General features: G+C 40.1%; 1 long non-coding RNA gene across 10 annotated transcripts in view; it reads left to right on the forward strand.

Annotated features, from left to right (window-relative positions):
• The window catches only part of LOC138159931 (uncharacterized), a 39465-nt gene that overhangs the window by 17078 nt on the left and 5896 nt on the right, over positions 1 to 16491 (forward strand). For 6 of the 10 annotated variants that reach the window (XR_011168015.1, XR_011168016.1, XR_011168011.1 and 3 more), the window contains 2 exons: positions 1217 to 1349; positions 15000 to 15534. This is a non-coding gene — a long non-coding RNA (uncharacterized lncRNA). Of the gene's footprint in view, positions 1 to 1216; positions 1350 to 14999; positions 15535 to 16057; positions 16483 to 16491 lie in introns of those variants that run through there. The other 4 variants (XR_011168014.1, XR_011168013.1, XR_011168010.1 and 1 more) reach the window with 3 other exon arrangements.

Here is a 16491-nt window from a genome sequence, read left to right on the forward strand (position 1 = left end):
CCTGGTCAGGAGAAATAGAGGGCATCTGTTAAGAGTGAGAAGGATAGGGTCAAGGATTGGAGTCCTGAGGGATGTAGAAAACATTTGAAACAATCTTGGAAAGTTCAATCATAGGGAATCAACAAGAGATTAATAAAAGTGAAGACAACAAGATGTCGCAGTGGATAGAGAACTGGACCCGGACACAGGAAGACTTGAGTTAAGATTAGACCTCAGACACTTAATAGCTATGTGACCCTGGACAAGTCATTTAACCTCTGTTTGCTTTAAACCACTGGAGAAGGAAATGGCAAACCACTCCAGTATCTTTGCCAAGAAAACTCCATAAAGAGGTCATGAAGGGTCAGACACAAATGAACAACAATAACAATAGCAACAAGTCATTGCTGAAGTCAACTCAGTCAAGAAAAAACAGAGTAAACTTATGAACCAACGCATCTCATTCTTATAATTCTCTACAGCAATGCTCTAAAGTTCCAAAGTTCAACTTGAAAAAAGAGAAGGTAGGGAAGGCCTGGAAATGGGATTTGGGAGATCTTTCTCAATTTGGAGGTGGGGGTAAGGAGGGTCTGTGAAGTTTATGACATGATCAAGGGAGTGAGTAATTTTAGAAAGTCAAAAATAATACTATTGAAATGGTGGACCAGACTAGGAAGTAATATAACAACAAATGATGATAGTGATGGAGGTGGTGGTGGTGGTGGTGGTGGTGGTGATGATGATGATGACAATGATGATGATGATGATGATGATGAATCACTTCTTGGGGCAGCTAGGTAGTGCAGTGAATAGAGCACCAGCCCTGGAGTCAGGAGGACCTAAGTTCAAATCCGGCCCTCACACACTTGACACACTTACTAGCTGTGTGATTTTGGGCAAGTCACTTAACCCCAATTGCCCTCCAAAAAGAAAAAAAAGAAGAAGAATCAGTTCTGATACATAGCATTGTGCAGTGTGAAAAGTACTTTTCGCACAATAATACAGCAATGTAGGCATTACAAGTATCATTATCCTCATTTCACAAATTAGAAAACAGGCTGAGAGTTTTAAAAAATCTAAGGTCACACAATTAGCAGCGAAGCTGAGACTCAGGTCCTGGTCCTCTGACTCTCAGATCTAGTGTTCTTCCCTTTATACTCCACCACATCACTGCTCAAATCAGTAAATTTGCAGGTATTCCTTGTTCTTCCCAAGTAATGAATTTTATCTGTTACAGTTCTTAGATGACAACTCTATCAAAGCAAAATAATTTGGAAAGGCTACCGTGAAAAGTTTTCATTCCTCCATTCAACCCCTGCTCTGGACATACCTCATCGTTGTATGTCTTTGCCAGTGAAGAGCTAACTAAGGTATGTACTACCAACAAAGCCAGAAAGCCTTTGAGGTCTGGAGTCCTGGTAATGAATTTTTTTATCTGTTATCTAAGGACAAGCATGGATAAGTTCAAAGAAGATGATCACTACAAGACTGCGGGGGTAATGAATTTTTGAGCCATGACAACTCTCAAAGACCAACTTCTAAATGTTAGAAGAGTTGTGATCAGAAGGGCTAGGTGGCGCAGTGAATAGAGCACTGGCCCTGGAGTCAGGAGGACCTGAGTTCAAATCTGGCCTCAGACACTTAACACAAAAACTAGCCATGTGACCTTGGGCAAGTCACCCTCAATTGCCCTCCAAAAAGCAAAAAAAAAAAAAAAAGAGCTGTGATCTGTACAAATGAAAGATAACACAGATCCTTAAAGTAACAATGTGAAACTTATTGGAATTTTTTTTCTTGTGTTCTGCTTTTCTGCAAGTGTTTCTGGAAAATGACATGTAAATTGAATTTTTATAAAGCAGATTTTATGGAAATGGAATTTGATGGTAAATCTTTTGTAACATGATGTCAGCAATTCAAGGTTGACCCAGAAAATGGAGGTCCTTTTCTAGTAGAGATACCTTAGGGCTCAAAGATAAATAGAGATATTAATGCATTGTTAGTGGAGTTGTGATCTGGTCCAACCATTTTGGAAAGCAATTTAGAGCTATGCTACAAAAGCTAATAAACTGTGTGTATCTTTTGTCCTAACTGTATCTCTACTTGGACTATACCCCAAAAGAGAGCAAACAAAGGGGAAAAGGACCCATATATACAAAAATCTGTATAGCAGCTCTGTTTGTAGTATCATGAATTGGAAACTGAGGTGCCCATAAAATGAGGACGAGTCAAACACAATATGGTACATGAATGTGATATGATATTGTTGCCATATAAGCAAGGAGGGATATGAAGATTTCAAAGAAATTTGGGAAGACATAAATGAATTGATAGAAAGTATAATAAGCAGAGCCAGGAGAACAGTTGCAAATGAGCACAGAGATGTGAAGGTAAACAACGGCAAAGGACTTCAGAACTCTGACCAATGCCAAGAATGACAATAAAACATGCCTTCAGCCTCTCTACTGAGGGGAGGTAGACTGTAGGAAAATGTCCCTTTGTTTTACTTAATTATATTCAGGCAGCAGTATGGGTCTGGCCATGTCATTCCCCTGTTCAAGAAGGTAACTTCCTGTTTCCTATAAACCAAAACACATTCTCCTTTGGCATTTAAAGTCCATCACAATCTGGGTCCAACCTATCTTTCCATTCTTATTATACACAGTCTACATACTTGAGATTACCCTACATTCTCACTAAACTGTTCCCAACAAACTTTCCATCTCCCATCTCCATGCCTTTGCATAATACCTTGCATGCTCTCCCACCAAACCTCTACCTTTGAAACCCTTTGCTACCTTCTATCGTTACCTCCTTCAAAAGAATTTTCATAAATCTTATCTATTAGTGCTCCCCATTCTAGAGTTAAGATGTATTTCTATTGCATTTACTTATATAGATACAAGTTGAATGGGAATGGCCAGTAGATTATAAACACCTAGTGAGCGAGGACTATTTCATTTTTGCCTTTGTATCCCCCAGTACCTGGCACACTCCAGATGACTAAAAAATGATTGCATAATTGAACAGAGGGGACTGAGTCATTAGGAAATGAGAGAAATGGAGATTTGGGAATTTGTTTTGCATAACTATACGTATTTGTATTTTTCTTGTTGTTGCCTTTTCAATGGATGGGAGAAGGGAGAATTCAGAACCAAAAATAACAAGATTGAATTTTTAAATTAAAAAATAAAATTATATGAAAAAGAAATAAGAAATGTAAAACAAAATAAAACCATGTCCCTTTCTCAAAAAGAAAGTGCATTGGATTTAGAGTCAGGAAGACCCAAATTTATATCCTTCCTCTGACACTGTGGGACCATGAGCAACTTGGTTTTGTAGGAAGAACACTAAACTTGAAGTTAAGAAGACCTAGTTTCAAAATGCACTTCAAATACTTGCTAGTTGTGTGACCCTAGACAAGTCACTTATCATCTAGACCAAGGGTCTAGATACCTCAGTTTCCTTATCTGCAAAGTAGAAACAATACTTGTACCTACCCCGTTGGATTAATGGGAAGATCAGTAGAAATAATATCTATAAAAGCATTCTGCAAACTTTAAAGTCAATATGGAACAGTCATTATCATCATCATCACTGCTGTTTTCAATGGTGTACTGCCATTACTATACAAGGGCTGAGAAGCACCAAGTGTACCAGTATGGGGCAGCTGGGAAGCAGTCTTGCCTGCAGCATATCTGGAACCCTCCCACCTATTTGCCACCATCACCACCTGGAAATAGTTAAGCCAAGTCTCTTTCAACCGGTGCCAGGGAAGGATATGACATGGGCGATCTCATCAGTCTCCTCCCTCTCCCTCTCCCTTCATCTTTTCCCAGAACCCTTAACTTTTCCCAGAGTTTTAGAAAGCATGTTTTAAAGAATGGAGACTGGTTCTAAAGCTATGACATTTGTGTAGGATTGGGAACCCTGAAGTGCATCAGCTCAATTCACCTTTTGTGGAAATTTGTATGTTTCCCTCTGGGCAGGAATCTGTGGAACTGGCTGAAAGGAGTCATGTCAAGACCTTATGGCTCTGGGACACATAGCCTGGGGGGCACAAAAGAGTGAATAGAGAGCTAAGAAAACCCATTCTTACCCACTCCAGCCTCGTTCAAAAATCTCCAATACTACAGCGTCTATCAGAATGAAAAGATTGTTGTTGCTGTTAGAATTTTAAATTTTTTTCTTTTAAGAAAAAATGTATAAACAAGCTCTGTAGCTATCAGATTTGAGTGGGGCAGTGGTTTGGGGTGGCACCAATAAATGGCAAAGATATGACAGCAACTGGGGATCACTGAAATAAAGAGGCCAAGTGAGTCTTGTTAGAGAATTCTTTATTTTTCCCCTAGCTTCTGCCCTGGCATAAGGATGTAAAACCTCAGTGAGAGGATGAGTCAATATAGTTTGTGTATTTTGATATGGAAGATGAAAGCACATTCTTCTCTCCCTAATCTATCCAACTTCAATAGGTAGGAACAAAAGAAAATTTAATATCACAATAGATCTTTATTACAGTGACACCTCATGTATCCAGAGGTCACTTACTGGGCAAATTTAACCGTTCAGAATACAGGCAAGAACCCTGAAGTAAGCAAAAAGAAAAAAAAGGGGGCCTCTGAGCAACAAAAGCAGATGACGCAGCATCGAGGCACTACCCCACCAGGTGGCTGTGAGTTTCAAATGAGATAATATTTATGAAAGCACTTTGGAACTGCGAGACTCCTGGGGGCAGTGGAAAGATTACTCAACTGGAGAGCTACACCTCAGTTTGAGGCCCAAACCAAACTGGGTGGGCTAACTGCTAAACTGAAGGTAAATCTCTTAATTAAGGCAAAGCCTCGGTTTCCCTAGCTAAAAAATGGGGTAGCTTGCTTACCCTAATCTTATAGGCAGCTGGGTGGCATTGTTGATTGAGCCTTGAGCCTAGAGTCAGAAAGATGTAAATTCAAATCCAATATCATATACTCACTAGCTGCGTGATCCTGGCTAATTATTTAACCTGTCTGCCTCAGTTTCCTCAACTAACAAGGTACCCGGTGTTTGGCACTTAATGAATGTCTGTTTCCCTCCTTCCTCCCAGGGTGTTGTGAATTAATCACTTTTTAAATGAATTATTATTTAAACCCATACACTATGCCTAAGTAAGCTCCTCAGGCCTTCACTCAGAAACTACTTGCTGTAATTTAAGATAAAACAGACTTTGGGCAGAGGTTAGGTACTATGAATACTGAATATACTTTCAGGCTTGGTTGATGGGTTGATTAGTTTTACTGAGCTATTTTTTTTTCTGTTCTTTCTTTGTTGTAAGGAATGGCTTGCTGAGGAGGGGGTGAGGGGGATATATCTGAAATCGTGTGACATAAAAACAACAAATATCAGTAAGATTTTTTTAAGCATGTAGGGTTGCAGATAGGTATAGAACTTGTGATTCACTGATATAAGAAATTCCCAAATGTAGATACTCTTTACAAATGCACATAGACAGTTAAGCTCTTAGAGTTTGTCTGGGAAACTGGGAAACTAAGAGATTTGTCCAGGATCCCAGGGCTGGTACGTTTCTGAGACAGGACTAGAAATCCAGTCTTACTGACTCCTGGAGCAGCTCTCTGTATACTACATACCCTTTTCCTTCTCCTCCTTTTCTCCTTCCTCCTCCTTTTCCTTCTATTCTTCCTCTTCTTTCTCCTCCTCCTTTTCATCTTATTCCTTCTTTTTACTCATTCTCATCCTTGTTCTCCTCTTCCTCTTCTTCTTTCTCCTCCTCTTTTTTCTCATCCTTCTCTTTCTTTTCTTCCTCTTCTTTTTTTCCTTCTCTTCTTCCTTTTTTCTCTTTTTCCTCATCCTTATCCTCATTCTTGTCCTCCTCCTCCTCTTCCTCCAACATTGGTTAAATTGAATTGACCCTGAGCTGGTCCCTTAACTTTCAGTGGACCTTAGATAGTTCCTTAGGACTTGTCTACTAAGGTAAGTTGGACAGATACCCATCAGAGAGACTTCACAAGCATGAGTTGGGTTAGCTAACTTAGTAACCCATAGCAGAATATTAGAAAGGAATTGGGAGTGAGGTTTTGTTGGAAGTAGATACAATGACAGAAGCTAGAAATGAGAACCCATGTTGACAAAGGAATTCAGACCAACAGAGCAGTCTGAAGCCAACAAGCATTCTCTTTCTCTCTGAACTTTTTTTGTACTTTTTTTCTACCTCTTTTGTGCAATTTTCTCATCCTACTTTATATCACAGTAATTTGTATATGTATTTTCTCTCCCCTAGTAGATTAAATACAACCTGGTCTAATGGATTTTACCTCTCTGGGCTTCAGTTTCCTTAACAGTAAAATAAGGGAGTTGAACTAGATGGTTTTGAAGGTCTCTGCTCAGCTCTAAACATATGATTATATCCTCCTTCAGAGCAGGATTATATTATTTATATTTTTATCTCCCTCAGTGCCTGAAACAATGCTCTTCACATAGTATATCTTCAAAAAATATTTATTTAGTTGGATTGAATTATGGGAATGAATTGTTCCACATGTCTCAAGTAGCCACTGGGATCAGACTTATACATCAGAATACTAATACACAATGTTCATAATGATCTCTAGTCATGAAGAAGAGGTTCAGGTTTGCTCACTGCCATCTGTTTAATAAGGTAGGAAACTTCAACAATGCTTTTGAGAATGGCCTTTATTAAAGTATTAAAATTAAAATTAAAGTACTGTTTAAAAATTAATTGTTATTAAAATTCTTTAAAAAATTATTGGTTAAAATAAAAATATTGTCATTTAAGGGGACAAGCTTCAGTTATCTAGAAGGGTTTTTAATGGAATAACTCATCCTCTGAAGATTTTGGATAAGTAAGAGTATTATAGCTGCTTTCTAACTTAGTAGAGGTTCGTTCCATTTCCTAATCGTATATATATAAAGTAAAATTTTTGTAAGTTGCTTGTAGGTACATCCTATCAGATAGAGTAAGTAATTGGTTATTGCTGACTAATCACAAGGAGGTTCAGTTGATAGAGTGCTGGACCTGAAGTCAAGAAGACTTGAGTTCAAGGCCTCAAACATTTACTATCTGTGTGACCCTGGACAAGTCACTTAACTTCTGCTTGCCTTAATCCATTGCAGAAGAAGATGGCAAACCACTCCAGTATCTTTGCCAAGAAAACCCCATATACAATTTGGTCCATAGGGTCATGAAGAGTCAGACATGACTAAACAACAGCAAGACCGATTAGAGGAGCAGCTAAGTGGTACAGTGAACAGAGCACCGGCCCTGGAATCAGGAGGACCTGAGTTCAAATCCAACATCAGACACTTAACACTTAACTAGCTGTGTGACCTTGGGCAAGTCACTTAACCCTGACTGCCCTGCCTTCCCTTCTCCAAAAAGACTGATTACAAGACAATAAAAAAAACTCATACCCAAACCTATGGATAACCAGGAAAATTTCTCCATCTTACTTCTCATAGAGACCTAGAAAGCTTTCTGGCTAGAGAGTCGGCCTTTACCTTCACCTCTAAAGCTGAATAGCCTACAATAAGTAGTGTCCAAATCAAATAAAAATAGGGGCCACTAATCCATACATAAGGCTTCCCTGTAGCCCACATAATGACTTCATTTTAAATATAATACTGTCAGTGTTTTATTGTATGTTTATCTATTTTGTCAAATATTTCCTGGATTCCCTTCTTCATATTATGGTTCTCTTTTCAGTTATGTCTGACTATTCATGACCCATTTGGAATTTTCATGGCAATGATACTGGAGTGGTTTAACATTTCCTTTCTCTAGCTCATTTTACAGATGAAGAAAGTGAAGCAGAAAAGGTTAAGTGACTTACCCAGGATCACACAGCTAGGAAGTGTGGGCTAGATTTAAACTGAGGTCCTTCTGACTCCAGAGCTACCGTGTTTCCCCGATAATAAGACACTGTCTTATTATTTTTTTGGACAGGAAAACACCAGAGGGCTTATTTTCAGGGGAGGGTTTATTTTAATGAACATTGACAGCAGTTTTAATAAACAGGTAAATGTGAACAAAAAAATGTACCTTTATTCAATAATGTTCATGTCATCTTCTTCAACAACATCGTCATAAGTGTCCATACCCTGAATTCCATCCTGGATGTCTTGCGCCTCCATTTCCTTCAGAAGAAGTGGACCCAATCTGTCATGTCCAACAATATGCTCTCTTTAAATAAATATGTCTTGTCCAAGTAACCTGCTCGTAGTGCAGCTCAGAGCACAGCGTGCGTTTCACCCGGGGGGGGGAGACGGTGCATGCAGAGGGTACGTAATGTAGCGTGTAGCACAGGGGATCACCTTCACTACAGTAGCAATCTCAATAGGGCTTATTTTCGGGGGAGGGCTTATTTTAGAGGAATCTTACACAGTAAGGGGAGGGCTTATTTTCAGGATCGGTCTTATTATCAGGGAAACACGGTAGCACTCTATCCACTATGCCACCCAGCTGCCCCCACCATCACCCCCACCCTGATTATGACTTTCTACCTCATGGCTTCTTGTACCCAACCCTTCTTCCAGTCAATTCTGCAGTTCATCCCTGTTCATCCAGCATCCCCATCTGGTACCAGCTGCACTGTTCCAGGGGCCATGGGGATGCATCTATCTTCAGCACAGATATCTCCCTGAAGCACATTCAGCTCAGCATCATTGGCTCTCACTTCTCCTAGGCTCCTTCCTTCCTGTGGATGCAGTAAGTTGGAGCACAGGTTGTCTCCAGGTCCCCTGGAGATTCAGCATTTCTGCCTCCTCTTTGCCAGCCCCTCTCTGTCCTACTGCTGCCTTTTACTCTCTATCTTTGTCATCTGTCCCCAGCATACAAGGTCCTTCTTCTACAGAAATAGCTTTCCTCCTACCCTTGAACACTAGGTGTCTTGGGGAGATGGGGTGAGCCTTATCCAATTCTCTCTGTGTGTTCTGGTTACACTTGACTCAGTTACAGAGCTGGACCAGTCACTCTGCTGAGGAAGGCACATCCTAAAAGACCTTTGAAGGTGGAACTCAAAAAGCTTTATAAAACATGAATTTGCTCTTTGTCTTAATGGTGCTATTTAAGATAGAGAGGACGAACCCTAAAACAAGCAAATAAACAAAAACATGGTAGGGAAATTGCTGTCTACCATATCATCTTTTTTGTAGGCTAGAATGTTCTTTTGAAAATTCAACCTAATATTAATTTTTAACACCATATAACTTCTTCTTTTTTTGCTTTTTGGAGGGCAATCGGGGGTTAAGTAACTTGCCCCAGGTCACACAGCTAGTGTGTGTGTGTGTGTGTGTGTGTGTTAAGTGTTTGAGGCTGGATCCGAACTCAGGTCCTCCTGACTCCAGAAACAGCTCTCTACTCACTGTGCCATCTACCCACCCCCAACCATATATTCTTAAGTAACTTTATGACCAGTATTTTAAACACTACCATCAGCAGAGTAACCAAGCTCAATTACAAAGGCAAGATGAACACAAAATCAGAGGGGAAATGATTTCTTTTTAAGTGAACATAGATTAACAAAAACCAGACAGGAATCAGAAAATGCAATATCAGTTGACTTCACTCCTGTAGCACTTCCCATGCTGGCATGCAAAGTAGTTACCACTCAAATGTGAAATTTTTCATATCCTTAATGGAAAAGTGTAATGTATATCTTTAGTGACTTTTCATATAAAATCAAATTGAAATATGCTTAGCAAAGCATAACCCAGTGCTCTGTATTGCTTATTTCTTAAATGTAGCCCATCTCCAAAGAACTCGGGACTTCATGAGTAGTAGAGAAAATTTTGTTTGCGTGCTCCTCAGTTTCCTCATCTGGAAGATTAGGAGTTTGGGTTAGATGTTCCTTCTGGTCCCAAGTGCCTCAGTCCCCAGGCCACTTTAGTAGCCTTTTTCTGATTTTAACATATTTGTAAAGCACCTTATGCTTATGGAAGCCACAGGGCATGGTGAAGAGGGTGTTAGACTTGGAGTCTGGAAGACCTAGGTTCAAATCCTACCTTTACTACACCAGGTGTATAATCCCTGATGAATCACACTACCTCTCTAATCCTCAACTTCTTGTGTAATAGCAGAAGATTGTTCTTCTATATTTATGGATCACATAAAATAATGTATGCAAAGTGCTAAGCTCTTCATGATCTGGAATTGTTTCATGCATTGCTTTTGTATCTCCAATGCCTGGAACAAAGTAGGCGCTGAATAAATTCTTGTTATCTGATTAATTTGCAATCAACAAGCTTTATAAGAATATAAATTATCTTCATCATCATCGTCGTCGTCATTGTCATTTTCATGGTGGTGACTGAGCTGGGTGGATTATGAAGTAGGTGAATCTTTCTAGGCAGCTAGCTGGCACAGTGGATAGAGTGGACCTGGAGTCAGGAAGATCTGAGTTCAAATTTAGCCTCCGACACTTAATAGCTGTGTAGACTTGGGCAAGTCACTTTATCTCTGTCTGCCTTAGTCTTCCCAGTTATAAAATGGGGATAACAATAGTCCCTACCTCCCAGGGTTGTCTCAAGGATCAAATGACATAATATTTGTTAAATGCTTAGCATAGTGCCTGGTACTTTAAAAATGCTTGTTGCCTTCCTTTCTTCTCCATTCTTCTGAACTAATCTAGACCTACCTGGACACACAGGAATGTCCTAAAACACTTAAGCAAACCATTTCTAATTTCCTGGGCATGACATTACTCTCAGTAAACCAGGAATGTTCTTTTTGTCCTTTGTCTTCCCCAGACAATTCAGGAACCCACTTGGTGATCTGTCTAATCATTGTCCTGAGGTCAGAAAAGTGATTATACAGCATCTAATAGCCTGTCTGGCTTGGGAGATTATGGGGATAATGTGGGTGGAGGCAACAGTTTCACCAATGTCTGTATAAATTTCAAATCACGCCGCTCTACCCTTCCCTATCACTTCTGCGAGGCTGGACCCCCTGCTCAGCAGTACCATATATTGCTTGACTAGAACCTATAATCTTCCTCTGTCTCCCTTTGCCTTGCATCTATTTTCAGTCTCCTGTGTCTTCAGCTATAATCCTCACACTACAAGCCCAGACTGGGCATACCTATAACAAAAATTGCCTGGGAGGGACATCATTTATCTCAGATCAGTGACACCATCTCCTGCTCCTTCTTGCCCATACAAAAACCAAACTGTTGAATGAAGACGACAAATGTCTTTATATTCAGCCTCTCTTTGGGAGCCATTTATTCACATCAGCTGGAAAGCAAGCTCACTACCGGCACTTACTTATTTTTCAAAATTGCATTTAGCTTAGACTTGCATGAACTGACGAAGAATGAAACAGGCAGAACCAAGAGAGCACAACACACCACGACTGTAGCAACGTATACACAAAGATGCTAAAAATAAGCACACTCAAGTGAATCATAAGGTCCAGTCTTGTTCTCTCCAGAGGAAAAATGAGAATAATTTATCCAGTGACAACAGTAACAGTAATGTAAAGGAAAACATTGAAAGGCATCAGAACTCTGATCAAAGCACTTACCAATGATGACTCCAGGACACTGATGCCAAAACATGTTTCCTGCCTCACAGCAGAGACGTGGTGGAATACAGGTGCAGGGTGAGGCATACAAAGTCAGATCTGGTCATTGTTGGTTTGTTTTGCTTAATAGTATTTCCTCACTACAAGGAAGAATGCCATGGGGACAGGGGGAGGGGAGGAGTTGCTGGGAAATTATAGCAATGCAAAAAAAATGATAAAAAAAAGAAGAATCTCAGTATTTAAAGGGACTTGAGAGGTCAGTTCAACTTGTACCTTCACAGAAATCCCTTCTATAACTGCCCTGATAAATGGTCATATAAACTTGAAGACCTCAAATGATGGAGAAACCACTATCTCCACAGTCTTTTCTACTTCTGAACAGGTCTAATTATGTGAAAGTACTTCTTTTAGTTGAGCCAAAATCTGTCTCTCTGAAATTTCCATCTTTTGCTATTCACTCTGCTTTCTGGAGCCAAGCAGAATAAGGTTAATCCTTCTTCCTAGCAATAGCCCTTTAAATACTAGAGAACAGCCGTCCTGTAGCCTCCAATGCTTCTTTTCTGGGTTAAACATTTTCAATTTCTTCAACCAATTTTCTTATGGCATGGTTTCCAGTTTTTTTTTTCTACCCTTATCACCTAACTCTACACTCATTTCAGTTTGTGAATTTATCAGTGTGGTCGCTTGTTTCAGTAGTGTCTGACCCTTCATGACTCCATTTGGGGTTTTCTTGACAAAGATACTGGAGGGGCAGCAGGTCTATCCCATGTTCTGAACATTGGTTCTCTCTGCAACTTAAGGTCACACACACACACACACACATATTCTCATCTATTTATTTATTTTTTGTTTTCAACATTCACTTCTCTAAGATTTTGAGTTCTAAATTTTCTCCCTTTCCATCTGTTCCCCATTCTCCAAGATGGCATGCAATCTGATATAGGCCATACATGTAAAATCATATCAAACATATTTCCACATTAGTCATGTTCCAAAAAAGAATTAGAACCAAAAGGGAAAACCATGAGAAAGAAAAAACCAAAAAGAGAGAGAGAAAAAATAGTATGCTTCAATCTGCATTCAGACTCCATAGTTCCTTTTCTGGGTGTAGATAGCATTTTCCATCATGAGTTTTTTGGAATTTTCTTAAATCCTTGTATTGCTGAGAAGAGTTAAGTCTATTCTACAATGTCGCTGTTACTATATACAATATTCTCCTGGTTCTGCTCATTTGACTCAGCATCAGTTCATTTAAGTCTTTCCAGATTTTCTTGAAATCTGCCTGCTCATCATTTCTTATAGAACAATGGTATTCCATTATGTTCATATGCCACAACTTTTTCAGCCATTCCACAATTGATGGGCATCCCCTCAATTTCCAATTCTTCACAAAAAGAGCTACTATAAATACTTTTGTACATGTGGGTCCTTTTCCCATTTTCATGATCCCTTTAAGAAATAGCCCTAGAAGTTGTATTGCTGGGTCAAAGGATATGCCCTTTGGTCATAGCTCCAAATTGCTCCCCAGAATGGCTGGACCAGTTCACAACTGCACCAACAATGCATTAGTGTTAAAGTCACTTTTTTGGTAGTCATGTCACACTATTGACCCACACTGAATATGAAGTCCAATAAGATCCCCTTCTCTTTTCTAAAGAAACTGTTCCTTGGCCACACCTCCTAGATATACACACACATATGTGTATATATGTACATCATACACATACATATACATTAGATACTGTATAGGGCCCAGCACTATGGGACCTGAGACTGAGTTAGAAAATGATATCAGCAGTAAGACAGTCTGAGTACATGAAAAGTAGGAAGGCAACAAGACAGGCTCTATATGTAATAGAAGAGATCAAAAACAAAGTTCTCAAACACAGAGTATGAGAAGGGCCAGTGACACAGAAATTTGTCTCTCTCTTGCACACAGCATAGTTGTTGCAACCAGAAACCTGAAGGAGCTGGCCAAATCACCAGTGGAAGGTCAAAGATAGGGTCAGCAAAAAGTTCTCACCATTTGTCAAACTCAATAAACAAAGTACATCTGCAGCCCTTCAAGCTGGAGTGCACTGGGCTAGTCACTGCCATGCCATTCTTCCAGATGATATGCAGCTGTGCATGGTTCTTGTTCACCTCCAGGGCAGCTGTGTGCATATGGTGGCAGACACCTTTCAGAATCCAGATGAGAAAAAGCGTCTCTCTTCCAACCTGACCCTGGCTGTGCTATTTACAATCTATCCAATCTGGGGAAGTCCCTTCTGCTTTCTAGACCTCAGTTTCCTTATCTGCAAAATGGGAGAGTTCAATTAGAAGATCTCTGCTTATCCTTGCAGCTCTTACCTTTCACTGATCTAGGCAATTCTCCAAGAGTATAAGTTGTAGAGAAGGGACTGAGTTGCCCTGAGAGAGGGAATTCCTTTACTCAGGAGTTCCCCTGTACAAAAGAAGTCACAGGTCTAATCTATCCCCTATTGTGCCTTTGTCACTGTTGTTTTTCCTGGGGGGAAAAAAAACTTTCTTATTTTTCCCTAAAGAAGTGATGTAATTTTTTAAGTGCCTCAGTAGTGAATACAACTGAACCCCACGTTATGGGCTGCCCAATACATACAAATTCAGCATTATATAATATGTCTCAGAAGATATATGTAGGATAACAGTGAGGTTTGTGTTAGTGGGATGCAACAAATATACAGAATAAAAGCAGTAATATAGACCCAGAACCAGTCTGTTTCAACTAGATTTTGTTCTAGCTCCCAGGTTCATTTCCATGACAATGGTATTCCTGAGAAAGAGAATCACCTTGGTGCCCCAGACTCAAAGTACTGGAAATAGAATTTCAGGACCCAACTTTACAAAAAAAAAAAAAAAGACAACCAAAATTTAAAAGAAATTCTTTATTGGACCTTGAACTTCTAAAACAATTAGCATGAGACCAAAGGCATTAAGGAGACCAGACAATCTTAGCCTGGTGGCTTTCTGCTGGCTTTTATTGGTTGCCCTAGCTGGGCATGGTAGCTGCTTTTAAGCCCAGGTATAGACTGCCTCAATCAAGGAGAGGCTTTCTAGCTAGTGCACCTTGGTAGATGACAGCAAAGAATCCAGTAAATGACCCTGAAGAGCTGGAGTCCTATGAATAGTTGCAGAAAATAGCTTGGCAATCACAAGGCTATCAGATATGGTGAAACCAGCAGCAGAGATCAGCTCAATGACATTACCAGTGGGTGTCAGCAGCTCCAAAGGGCCAGAGACATGAATTGCCTCAGTCTTCCATTTGACCATGGTCAAATATGTTCTCTGTGTGCCCTTCCCTTATGAGTGACATGGTAACTTATGAGAAAGAATGTACTAAGTATGCATGGGGCAAAGAGGAATTTTTTATGTCCACTTAATTCTACTTAATTATGTCTTTTAAATAATGTGTCCTCTGCCCTACATTCAAAGTCTATGGAGATTAATTGTTGTCTGTCCTTCATTTTCACAGGGGACCAGTGACATCACAGGGTGATGTCTTGACTGGGATGAATTGGATTTAAGTGAGGCAGAGTTGCACAGTCATCAGCCTTACTCTCTCTTACAGAATCATCAAAGTCCAGTGACAAGACAAAAATCAGGATGACCGACAATGGCCCGTGCATGACCTTTGATGTCTGACCAAGCTCTAAGCACTCCACAGTGCCTGCTTTAGTTGCTTCATGAGCACTGGAACAAATTATTCTCATCCACCCATTCCACCAAGAGAAGTCTTCACATTCTTGGGGTAGATGCCCCGCCCTGCACACCTGTAGGCTTGTGGACCATCATTTACCCTCAACCTGGGTTAGCCCATCTGCCAAGGATGGTTTACTGGGGTGTGGCCACTGCACATGCTACAACTTCTTGGAGCCACAGGTGAGAATTGAGGGTCAGGTGGAAACCAAAGGTGGATAAGCAGCCCATAGGACTCAGGTAGCCCTCACATCAGAGATGCCAGTCCTCCATGAATACCTAATAGGAACCCTGAGCTCTGTCAGCATAATGTAAGTACCTACAATGTTGTGGACATTGTATTAGGTACAAAAGAGAGAAAGAGAAAAAGTAAGTAGTCCCTACTCTCAAGGCTTTTTCAGTCTGGAAGAGGAGTGTGGATAATAAAACTAGATACTAAATATATACAAATGAAATTCAAAGCAATTTGAGGGGATGGGGAGATCACTAAGATGAGGAGGGGAGGGGTCAGGAAAGGCTTAAAAGGATTATGTAATGGCATCTGAAGGGAACTAGAGGGTCCAAGAGAAGAAGGGGAGGAGGGAGTGGATTCCAAGCATGATTCAGGGACATAGTATGTTGTACACAGAAAATAGCATAAGGAAATTGAGGGAATGCCCATCAATTGGGGAATGACTAAACAAGTTGGGAATGATGAGCAGGAGAACTTCAGAAAAATCTGGAAAGACTTATATGAGCTGATGCTGAGTGAGGGGAGCGGAACTAGGAGAACATCGTACACAGTTACAGTCACCTTGTGCGATGACTAGCTTTAATAGACTTGGCTCTTCTCAGGAATGTAATGTGCTTAGACAACTCCAAAAGGCTCATGTCGGAAAATGCCATCCACATCCAGAGAAAGAATTACAGCGTCTGAATGCAGTTTGAAGCATACTATTTCCTCGCTCTCCTTTTTGTCTTGTCTTGTTTCTTCTTTCTCGAGGTTCATCCCATCGGTAATAATTCTTCTTTGCAACATGACTAATGTGAAAATATGTTTAATGTGAATGTATATATAGAACATACATCAGATTGCATGCCATCTTGGGGAGTGGAGAAGGGAGGAAGGGGGAGAGAAATTGGAACTCAAAAGCTTGTGGAACTGAATGTTGTAAACTAAAAATAAATAAATAAATTAGGAGGGGGAAAAAAAAGAAAATAACATAAAACAGAATGTCAAAAACATTTAAGCTGAGACACCCATATCCTTTTACTCATTTATCTTTTTT

The sequence above is a fragment of the Petaurus breviceps genome, unplaced genomic scaffold (genome assembly GCF_028583685.1).
Source record: "Petaurus breviceps papuanus isolate PSGF00001 unplaced genomic scaffold, PetGlider_PUasm1.0 178, whole genome shotgun sequence".
In the NCBI taxonomy this organism is placed as follows: Eukaryota; Metazoa; Chordata; class Mammalia; order Diprotodontia; family Petauridae; genus Petaurus; species Petaurus breviceps.